Source organism: Chiloscyllium plagiosum, unplaced genomic scaffold (genome assembly GCF_037043375.1).
Source record: "Chiloscyllium plagiosum isolate Xiang-an unplaced genomic scaffold, Cpla_swu_hap1 HiC_scaffold_42, whole genome shotgun sequence".
Taxonomy (NCBI): domain Eukaryota; kingdom Metazoa; phylum Chordata; class Chondrichthyes; order Orectolobiformes; family Hemiscylliidae; genus Chiloscyllium; species Chiloscyllium plagiosum.
This window is the reverse complement of record NW_028270180.1, coordinates 93,863,833-93,874,176: the sequence shown is the minus strand read 5'-3', so window position 1 is coordinate 93,874,176 and position 10,344 is coordinate 93,863,833. Positions and strand designations below refer to the sequence as shown.

At 44.4% G+C, this 10,344-nt stretch overlaps 1 non-coding gene across 1 annotated transcript; it reads left to right on the top strand.

Annotated features, from left to right (window-relative positions):
• The first annotated feature begins 9,561 nt into the window (after nucleotides 1–9,561).
• trnas-gga (transfer RNA serine (anticodon GGA)) lies at nucleotides 9,562–9,643 on the top strand. Its single transcript has one exon. It is a non-coding gene; the product is annotated as a tRNA-Ser (tRNA).
• The last annotated feature ends 701 nt before the right edge of the window (nucleotides 9,644–10,344 follow it).

Sequence of the window (10,344 nt, the reverse complement as noted above, 5' to 3'; positions counted from 1 at the left end):
AACAGAATGATTGACCTATTATCCAACAAAATGAGGCAGAGAGATAATCACAAACCGTTAAAATAAAGTCGTACTGGAGACAAATCAAGGCACTGGAATGACATGGAACAGAAACAGAAGCAACTGGAAAACAGCTCCACAACAAAAACACCAGAGGAAGGGTAACCAGTTCCGAAACATTAACTCTCATGTTCCTCCACAGATGTCCCCAGAGCAGCGAAACACCTGCCCCCTTCGCCACGATGCCCCAGTCTCGTTCCCGCACCCCGCCCAGTAACCCTTGCCCTTGCTCCTGATTTACAGCATTCCCAGTTCTTCTGATTTTTCTTTGGCTCGAGTCGCATGCCGCGAGTCTGACCCAAATTATCAGTTAGCCAATATTGAACAAAGTGATTAAGGGAGAGAGACAATAACAACTTGTCACGGGGATGGTATGAAAACAGAACAATAAGGAAGATTTCACAGATACAGAACAGTGTGGTGGGTCACATGTGGTGTGACATTAACCGAATATCATGGTTGATGCCATCACCACAACGAAGGTAGTTGGCGATCCAATTCTGTTTGTCGATTTTGCGTTGTTGTGTATCTCGAAAGCCGCCTTGGCCGACATTTAGTCGAAGATTGAAAACCAAATGTCCTTGATTGCTGAACTCTTCCCCGACTGGGTGTGAATAATCCTGTCTGGTAACTATTATGCCGTTACCATTCATCCATTGGCATACCATCTGCATGGTCTCGCCAATATACCATTACTGGGTATCTTGTGGTATCTTGTGGTATCATTGCCTGCTGCATATGTGACAAACAACATTGCCTGAGTCACATGAGTATCTGTCGTGTACGTGGTGGGTGGTGTACCAACGGGTGATGGTAGTGTCCATGTCTTGCAAAGGTTGCGAAGGTATGGTGCTGTGTTGTTGTGGTTAATGCTATGTGAAGGCTGAGTAGTTTACTGTAAACGGTCGTATGTTATAATTTTGCTGGGTGTTTGAAGGTGAGAATTGAAGTCTTGGGGATGTTCTTCGTGAGATGCTCATCATCATCGGTGACATGCTGAATCCTGTGAAGAACGTGCTGAGCTCCAGGAATGTACTGACGATGAAAGATACTCTGTTAGTCGCATCCTCTGTCTGTCTTCTGACGAGTTCACAGCAGATTTTCACTGTGGCACACCGGAACTGGCGATCAATCATTTCAACATGTACCCCATTATCATGAGTATATCCTTCAAAATCTTTAGGTGTCTGTCGCATTATTCCTCATCTGAGCGGTTCCTGTGCAGGTGAAGCGCTTGTCCTTACGATATGGCTTCTTTAATATATTTAGGGTGGAAGCTGGAGAAGTGCAGTATCGTGTAGTTATCCTTGGGCTTGCGGTGGAGTGAGATACTGAGGTGTTATTTCTTAATTTTGGTTTGTGGTCGATTCGGTTGTATCATCCTTATAAATGGAATAGGCATTCAGTTAAAACCACGAACAGAAATACCAGGAGAATCTCAGCAGATCTTACAGCGTCTATTCAGAGAGAATTAGAGACAAATATTTCAAAACTTCATCTGAACTCGGTAATCTCCCACAGGCACTGCCAAACTGGTTAGTTTCGACAGCAGTTTCTGTTTTTGCTTCAGATTCCCAGAATCCACAGTTCTTTACAGTAACCATTAAAGCAATGCAGAAACTTTTTTTTATCGTTCGTCATACCAAAGGTTTCTGTTTGGAAAACATTTTCCTGACGCCATTAGAAACACGAAACGGTGCTGCACAGAAAACAGGTGCATTATGAACATCAATCGCTGTCGCCCTGGGGCTATTGAACCAGTAACATTTCAGTTAACAGTCGAGTGAGCTGATATTTCCAACCTAACACCTTGGACGATCCTCGAAAGCAGTCTGTGATTGACCTCCAAATTCAGGCTGCCATTCCCAGAACGACAACTGTACTCTATCAGTTTTACTTTTCCGAAATAAGGACTGGGACATTCATAATGGAGACATGGGAACAGTCTGATCCCATCCACGACAGACACACCCATGTCACTGGGAACCAGCTCTGCTCCAATCGGGAACATCTCTCTTCGAACCTCTCAGTATCTTGTGTGGTATCGAGTATTTTCATTGTCCCAGTGTCCATACACGGTTTGTATTCCTCATGACCGAGAATTACTTCAATGTCTCCAATCAGTTCTTGTCCTGAGAACATCAGAATCAATGACCCGTCCTCTTAAAGAACGGGAAGTTGTCCTGACTGATTCCTATCAGTCTGACAATTCACCCTTGTTCATTCTCCTCTGAGTCCTTTTCCCAGGAGTTTCTGAAGATTCACGAAGCTGGAGACTGGGTGACGTGCTTTGCCTTCTTGACATTTTTTCACCTGACAAGTGACAATATATTCCCAAATTCTGTTCACAATCGCCTGTATTTCACCATGTCCAGGGATGAGATGTCCCGTTGTGGAGAGATTCCCGATGTTGGTGAGTTTCGCTTTGGAGCAAAGATGGTTTGTCAGCAATATCCTGCGGCTATTTATAATGATGGGAAAATTAATGGTGGGGATTGGTTCTTCGACGAGCGGGGATGAAGTGTTGCCACTGACCAGAGTTAGTGAACGGAGGACTGGGGTAAAAGGAATCTATTCAAAAGCAGCACTTCAGCACAGTACATTCAAAGAATACTGCAAAGTCTCGATGGGTTTGGCAGGAACTGTGAAAAGAGAAACGGAGATAATGTTTTAAGTGTGTTGCGTTTTTGATTAATAACTTGAGTTTGCTAAGTCTAATCAACTGACTGGTCTTGTTTGTTGAGACGAGATTTCTGAACTGTGAGTGAAAACTCGTCCTGCATTACATCATCAAAAACGGAGCCAGCAGAATTCGAACCTGTGGAGGGAAGCCCCAATGGATTTCTAATCCATCACCTGTATCACGCGGCCATGACTACACGCGTGCAATGCTGCCTTAGTATGTCTTGTGTAACGGAAAGTTCCAACCTGAAACACCAGGATTTGGCTTTTCCTGGTACCCCAGTATTCGCTGTCAGACTCTCTTGCTTTCGAAAGGAGGAGGATGCTGGGGTGCCAAGAAAAGCCAAATCCTGGTGTTTCAGGTTGGAACTTTCCATTACATAAGACATACTAAGACAGCATTGCGCGCATGTAGTCATGGCCGCATCAATTTGAATTACACACATATTGATGAGAGATAAAGTGGATGGGTCGGATCCATTTTCATGCGCAGAGAGGTGAATAAACACAGCACTGGATCGCGAAAGAAAAATGCCCTTGCATTGGGGCGGCACGGTGGCACAGTGGTTAACACTGCTGGCTGATAGCGCCAGAGACCCGTGTTCAATTCACCGCCTCGGGCGACTGACTGTGTGAAGTTTGCACGCTCTGCGTGTATTTCCTCCGGATGCTCCGGTTTCCTCCCACAGTCCAAAGATGGTCAGGTCAGGCGAATTGGCCATGCTAAATTGCCCGTAGTTTTAAGTAAGGGGTAAATGTATGTATGTATGTGTGGGTGGCGCAGCGGTGTGGACTTATTGGCCCAAAGGGCCTGTTTCCCCACTGTAAGTAATCTAATTTTTCTGGCCCTATTCACTGGCAGTAGAATTACGCTCATTGAAGTCTTCTTGAAAAAAAATCACCACTGGCAAATCTGATGTGCAAAGTAGGTCTACTATTTTTAATCAGAGGTCAAAATATGAAAATGTTTCAAATATACGGAGCGGCACTGGAGAATGCAGACCTACCTTCAGGGGCTTATTCTGCTCTGATGTACGCCCCCGAGAAATTGGGACGAGAGTGCGTTCTCACAGCTGAAGGGATCAAACATTTAAGAAAATGATAAGGAGGATATTCACTCTTTCAGAGGGTAGCAAATCTGTGGGTTTCCTAACAACAGAGGGCTGTGAAGGCGAGGTGTATTCAAGGCTGTGATAGACAGACATGGAGCATCATGGAGATGAGGATAAAAACGGGGGTTGAGAATTAACCAAATCAGCCATGATCTCATTGAATGTTGTCTCAGACTTGATAGGCTAAATTGCTTCCATCTGCTCTCATATCTTTGCCGGCATTTGGAAGATACCGGACACCATTTTAAAAGAAGAAAAGCACAACTTTAGGGAGAGGTGGTTGCAATCAAACTGAATCAAAATTAGTTATTGAGCGAAAAATCACACTTGGCATGTTTCCAGATTTCTTTGCTAGCATGACGAACGGAGTTGATCAAGGTCGTCTGATTGTACTTGGGCATGAAACAAACAAAGATTAGTGACATAATATTCATTTTCTTTATGTCAAATGTAATATCTTTCCTGATGGTCACAACAAAGGAGATGGTTTCCAAGAAAAGACAGAGACTAAGTCAACTGTAAACTAATCGATGACCAAAATATGGCTCGCGTTGTTCTCTGGGACAGATATGATTTATTGATTATTGTCATCCAAACTTTTTTTTTTCCATTGAACCGTGAGTGGGAGATGGGAAGCTAAGATCACCCGTAACTATTGCCATCTTTTATCACTCACATGTAGTATTTTTTCTGTACGTTGTGGTTACTGCGAGTGCACTTGTAAACTACACCTGCGGATGACTTCTTCCCTCACTGGTCCTCATTTCTACACAAACACGTTTTACATCCTTATCTCCTGAATCAAGGTAATATGCAACCAATTGATAAATGTCACTAATACCTTGGCATTTCACACGCCTCCGTTTGTCACTTTCCAATGTAAATTAATAATTTGCCGTGTTGCAATTTCACACAATAAGAGATAACAAAATACAGGGAGGTGTACCAGGTTTGCAAACGCACGTTATTGAAGCTAAAACGCAGGTTTCTGCCCAAAATACGATCACGGAAGCATGCACCGAACCGTCAGGAAGCACACAATAAGTCCAGTTTCAGAGGGCATGACAGGAACAGCACCAGAAAAATCACCAAATTCCTTCTCTCGGCTAATATTTTGGATGTACATCTCAATGAGCAATCGCGTTTTACGTATGTTCCAACAGTAGTTACAACACAAGGAATTATCCAGTGCTGCAGACGGTCCAAGCCCCTGAATCAGAAATACTCAATTCCCTACATACAACTACAAGAACATCTGCCCGTGGCGTATACGGGCTGGCCGAAGTTCATGATTGCAGCTCGCGAGTTGTCCGACTCTTTCTCCGATATAGTGTTTCGTGCAGTCCCTGCGTGGAATCTTGACAACCACATTTGTCCTGCTCAAGTTGGGCATTGGATATTGTTTTCTGGTGAGCTTTCCCTCAGCGAGGCTGTTGGGTGATGTGCTGTCCTAAATCCGTGTGTTCAGAGGAGTCTGGCTATCAGTTTCCAGAAATTTATTTTAATAAAGGGAAGCATTTTGTTTCAATTGCTTTATGGCATATCCTTGTTGACAATTTAGTGTGCCAGACATCTGGGAATGCAGTTGTGGGATACATATTCTTGGCAAAGAATTTGTGTGGCCGTCACTAATTGCCACGGCCAGCTGTCCCGAGTAGCTATACGTACAGACAGCAAGCATCCTGAGAGCAGCACAACAGTAATAGGAGAGGGCAATCAGAAAGCAGCCAGAGGATTTCTAGAAGCAGGGCACCCATCCATGGATTCCATCAATAAACACATTGATCAGGATCCAATCTGCAATACCAACAAGCGGACCCAGCGGCAATGAAACTAAATCAATTCCAACCGCCACAGGACAGGAGGCTTCACAACAAGCTCTGCAACCCCAAGGATGTTACCCAGAACTGTGAGGATCCCACTTCCCAGCACCGCAAAACGTTCCAACAACATCTCCATGAAGCACACGAGCTTTGCATCTTTCTGCTCCAAAGCACTCCGATTTTTCACAGCAGAGAATTGTACACTGAACTCCCGCGTGCAAGGTGAGGATGCCAAATCCAACACGATCAATAATGACAGTGAGAGCGAGGGCAACAATTTCCATTGTCATATGGACAGCCACAAACACTCTCTTTGAAAGGTACCTTTAAATATGAAAGTCTGTGCAGCAGTATAATCGGGGAACCAAGTAGCCTGCGCTGGGTATTCATATTTCAGACAATTTCCTTTGTTCACCGTTTTCACTGAAAGTGAATGGATATTACCATTTCATTGCTGATATGAAACCAGATTCTACATTGTATCTGCTCGCCGGTTTTGTTGTTGCAGTGGCGATGAGACATGTTTTTTGTATTTCTCGCATTTCCTTCATTACTGTCCTGGTGAAGGGGGCTGGTGGTTGGTCCTCTCGATGAGGTTTAGTCATCAGCGCATTGTTGACCTAATTTCATCACGAGTGCAATTGGTAAACTTCATTTTTCATGGGTTATTGCTGTTCCGTTTTGTTTTATGTTTGTTGAGCACTTCCTGTGACTTGGCAATGCACTAAATCTCCAGGTTGTCCTGAATTGCTTCGCTGCTATTTCTCTGAGCAGTTCATGACATAATCGGCTTGCACTGCAGCAAAGGCAGCATGAATGCTTCGGTGTGTCTGACAATGGTCCACCCTTTCTGTTTTGCTTCTGTTCCACATGAAGAGCTGTCAGTTTCTGGATTCGTTGGAGAGCTGAGGGGGGTAACATTATCCTTGCGGAATTATTCTTCAGCCAAACTCTTTGATGGCAAAGTTGGGAAGGTGCCAAACGAATGGTCATTGGCAGCAAAAGTCCGGAAAGACCCTCATTGCTGGGTCAACTCGTCTCATCCACCCTCCAGAAATATAGACAAACGCGCTGACTGCATAACAAACAGAGTGCATTTTTTTGCAAATGGTCCAATAAAACTGGTGTCAGCTGCGGGAGCACACCAAAGATGCCGAGCACGGAAAAAGACCCTACTATCGAACCTGTCCCTGCTGAACAGATAACCGAAATTAATTGAACCATGTTTGCCAAAATGTGTTCCTTATCTCTCCGAACGCTTCCTGTCTATATACCCATTCGGATGCCATTGAATTTGCATTAACTGTGGCAAATCATTCTGCACACACAAAAATGTCTGAGTGAACTCGCTGAGTTTCTGCATGACACCATGACCAGACTTTGGGCCAAAGTTGGAAACTGCGACTAGACTAGATGGCTCTCTGATTCGCCGCAATGAACAATGGGCGGAATGGCCTTTTCCCACTTTGTAAACCTTCGAAGACAAGTTGAAAATAATCTGCAAGGAAAATGTTCTTGTGAGGATTTACTTGTGAGGATTCGGTACTCTCAGCAGGTGAAATACTGCAGAGTGTGAAAATAGATAAGTCAGCTGAGCCGGATGGGATCTATCTGATGTTGTTGAGCAAATGCACTGCAGGTAGGTACAAATCAAGCTGATGCTAACAACGGCTCGTTTTGAGCCGCTAATTTGCAGTGAAGTGGCAGCGCCAATAAAAGGTGTCACGCTTCTCGTCTAATTCCACATCCAGAGCTCGAAATGACCGGAGGTCTCTCGCTGAGTATCTGCAGGGTCTTGCTTGGACGACACCATGACACTTTTTCACTGGAGTGGATCATGAAATCGCGTCGTGACTGTGAATAAAACGATGGAAACTTCCAGCAGAGAAGGAGGCGACCCTGAAGCAGGCAGCTGAGGACAAATGTTTCTCCTTTGCCAGTGAAAGGCTCTGCTTCAAAAATTGGAAACTTCGAAGTGAAGCAGTGTTGGTGATTATCTTCGCTGCTTGTTCACCTTTTTCATTCTGATTCCGTGAAAGTCCATGGAATTACATATCGACATTCTGCCAACGGTTGGCTCGTCTCTTGGGCCAGTGGCATAATGGATAACGCGTCTGACTTCGGGTCTGAAGATTGTAGGTTCGAGTCCTACCTGGCTCGTGGGGAATGTTTTGCTTTGACTATCGTCTACGTTGACGCTCCGCTGTGAAGCCCTTGCGGGACGTCGCCTCTGTGCTTTCTCATTTAAAACTTGCATTTGTCCTGTTGTCCATATCAAATTCCAGCTCTCCACAACGGACACCTCCGTCAGTTTGGGGGTATCTTACTGTGTGTCTCCCTCTGTGGGTGAAAATGAGCATGAGTTCCTCAAAAGGCTTACAATTCGTTGTGGAAGTGTCATACTTTTGCCCCGTTATTGTGCCATTTAAGAACATAGGATAACCTCATTGAAATTTGCCCTTGAAACATTAGAACACACGAGACTTTGGGCCAAAGTTGGAAACTGCGACTAGAACAGTGGCACAGTGGTTAGCACTGCTGCCTCACAGCGCCCGAGAATTGGGTTCAATTCCCGCCTCAGGCGACTGACTGTGTGGAGTTTGCACGTTCTCCCCGTGTCTATGTGGGTTTCCTCCGGGTGCTCCGGTTTCCTCCCACAGTTCAAAGATGTGCAGGTCAGGTGAATTGTCCATGCTAAATTGCCCATAGTGTTAGTTAAGGGGTAGATGTAGGGGTATGGGTGGGTTGCACTTCGGGGGGTAGGTGTGGACTTGTTGGGCCGAAGGGCCTGTTTCCACACTGTAAGTAATCTAATCTAAAAACGGATGGCTCTCTGATTAGCCGCAATGCACACGGACGGAATGGCGTTTTCCCACAATCTGCAACGGAAATGTTCAGAAAGGGTGTTTTATTTACATCAAATACTATAGTATTTATCGCTTTGTCTTGTTATTTACTTGTGAGGATTCGGTACTCTCAGCACCGTGGCCCGGATCGTATTCCCGCTCATGGAATGGTTGTATTGTTCAGCAAACATGTCGGTGTACCAGTACTTCTGCCGATTTATCCGATGCTGGCATGTCATTGGTTTTGTCCAAAACATTATGAAGGTTAACATAAAACAAATAGCTGCAGTTTCTGGAAATCTGATCAAAAAACGAAAATTCTTTGCGGAACGCAGCAGGACTGGCAACAGAAAGGTCTACTTGCCTGCTCTTCGGATGCTGCCTGACCTGCTGTGCTTTTCCAGCATCACTCTGATCTAAAATCTGGTTTCCAGCACTCGCAGTCCTCACTTTTGCCTAGTTCCTTCAGTGTCGCTAGTTCCCAATTCAAGAACTCCATCTCTAGCGGTTTCATGTCTGTACCTCCATGCTGAGGAGTTGAAGAGTGAAGAAAAGTAACTCACCCCTCCATCTCTGGGGTAATTAGGGACTGAAAATGAATCGTGTCACATTGAAATATATCTAGATGCGACTTAATCTTTGTCTTTTATTGGGAACCATCTCTTTCATTGTAACCATCAGGAAAGAACATTTCGTTCGCCAGAAAAAGAAATGAATATGTCACTAACCTTTGTTTGCTTCAGATCCAAGAATACTCACATCAATAGCTCCCTTGCTTACCTCTGCTGGTCATGTTCGCAAAGAGATCTAGCAAATTGCCAAGTGTGAATTTCCTTTCAATAAATAATTTTGACTCAGTTTGGCTGCAAATATCTTTTCCTACCTTTGTGCTTTTCTTCTTTTACATTGGTGTCTCGCACCTTACAAATGACAGCAAAGGTATGAAAGGAGATGGGAGCATTTCGCTCATCAAGTCAGCGACAGCTTTCAATGAGATCACGGCTGATTTGGTCAATGCTCAACGCTGCTGCGCTGTCTGTAGTCATGGCCGAGAGGTTAAGGCGATGGATTGGAAATCCATTGGGGTTTCCCCACGTAGGTTCAAATCCTACTGACTACGTTGTGAATGCTTTCCTGCAGGAACAATTTTCGCTCAAAGTTCAGAAAACCTATTTTGCAAACCAGTCCGGTAATTTGATTAGACTTGGGAAACTCGAGTTCTTCATCAGAAATGTACCATATTTAAAACATTATCTCTGTTTCTCTTTCCAGATACACTGCTCGACACATCGGGTTTCTGCAGTTGTTATTGAACTTCCTAAACAGAAGTGCTGCTTTTCATTAGATTCCTTTCATCCCTGTCCTCTGTTCTCTGACTCGGGTCAGTGGCAACACTTCCTCCTGCTCGTCAAAGTGCTCATTTCCCACCGCTCCCTCTCCCATCATTGCAAACAACCGCAGGAAAATGCCACTTAACCATCTTTGTTCACTTTGTTCCAAAATGAAACTCACCAGCCTCAGGAATCTCTCCACCAAACGGGACTTCTCATCCCTGGACATGGTGCAAGCCAGAGGATTGTGAAGAGATACTGTGAAAATATTGTCAGTTAGCAGTTGGAAAAATGTTTAAGAAGCAAATGATATAATTTAGGTTCCAGCTTTGGAAATCTTGACATACTCTTTGGGAAATGGAATCAGAGGAGGATGAAGAAGTGTGAACTGTCGGACCGAGTAGAGGACGGGACATTGACTCTTATCTTCATGTATTTTTCACATTTTCCCATATTGCTGAGTATCATGCACATGTAGGTATATATTCAA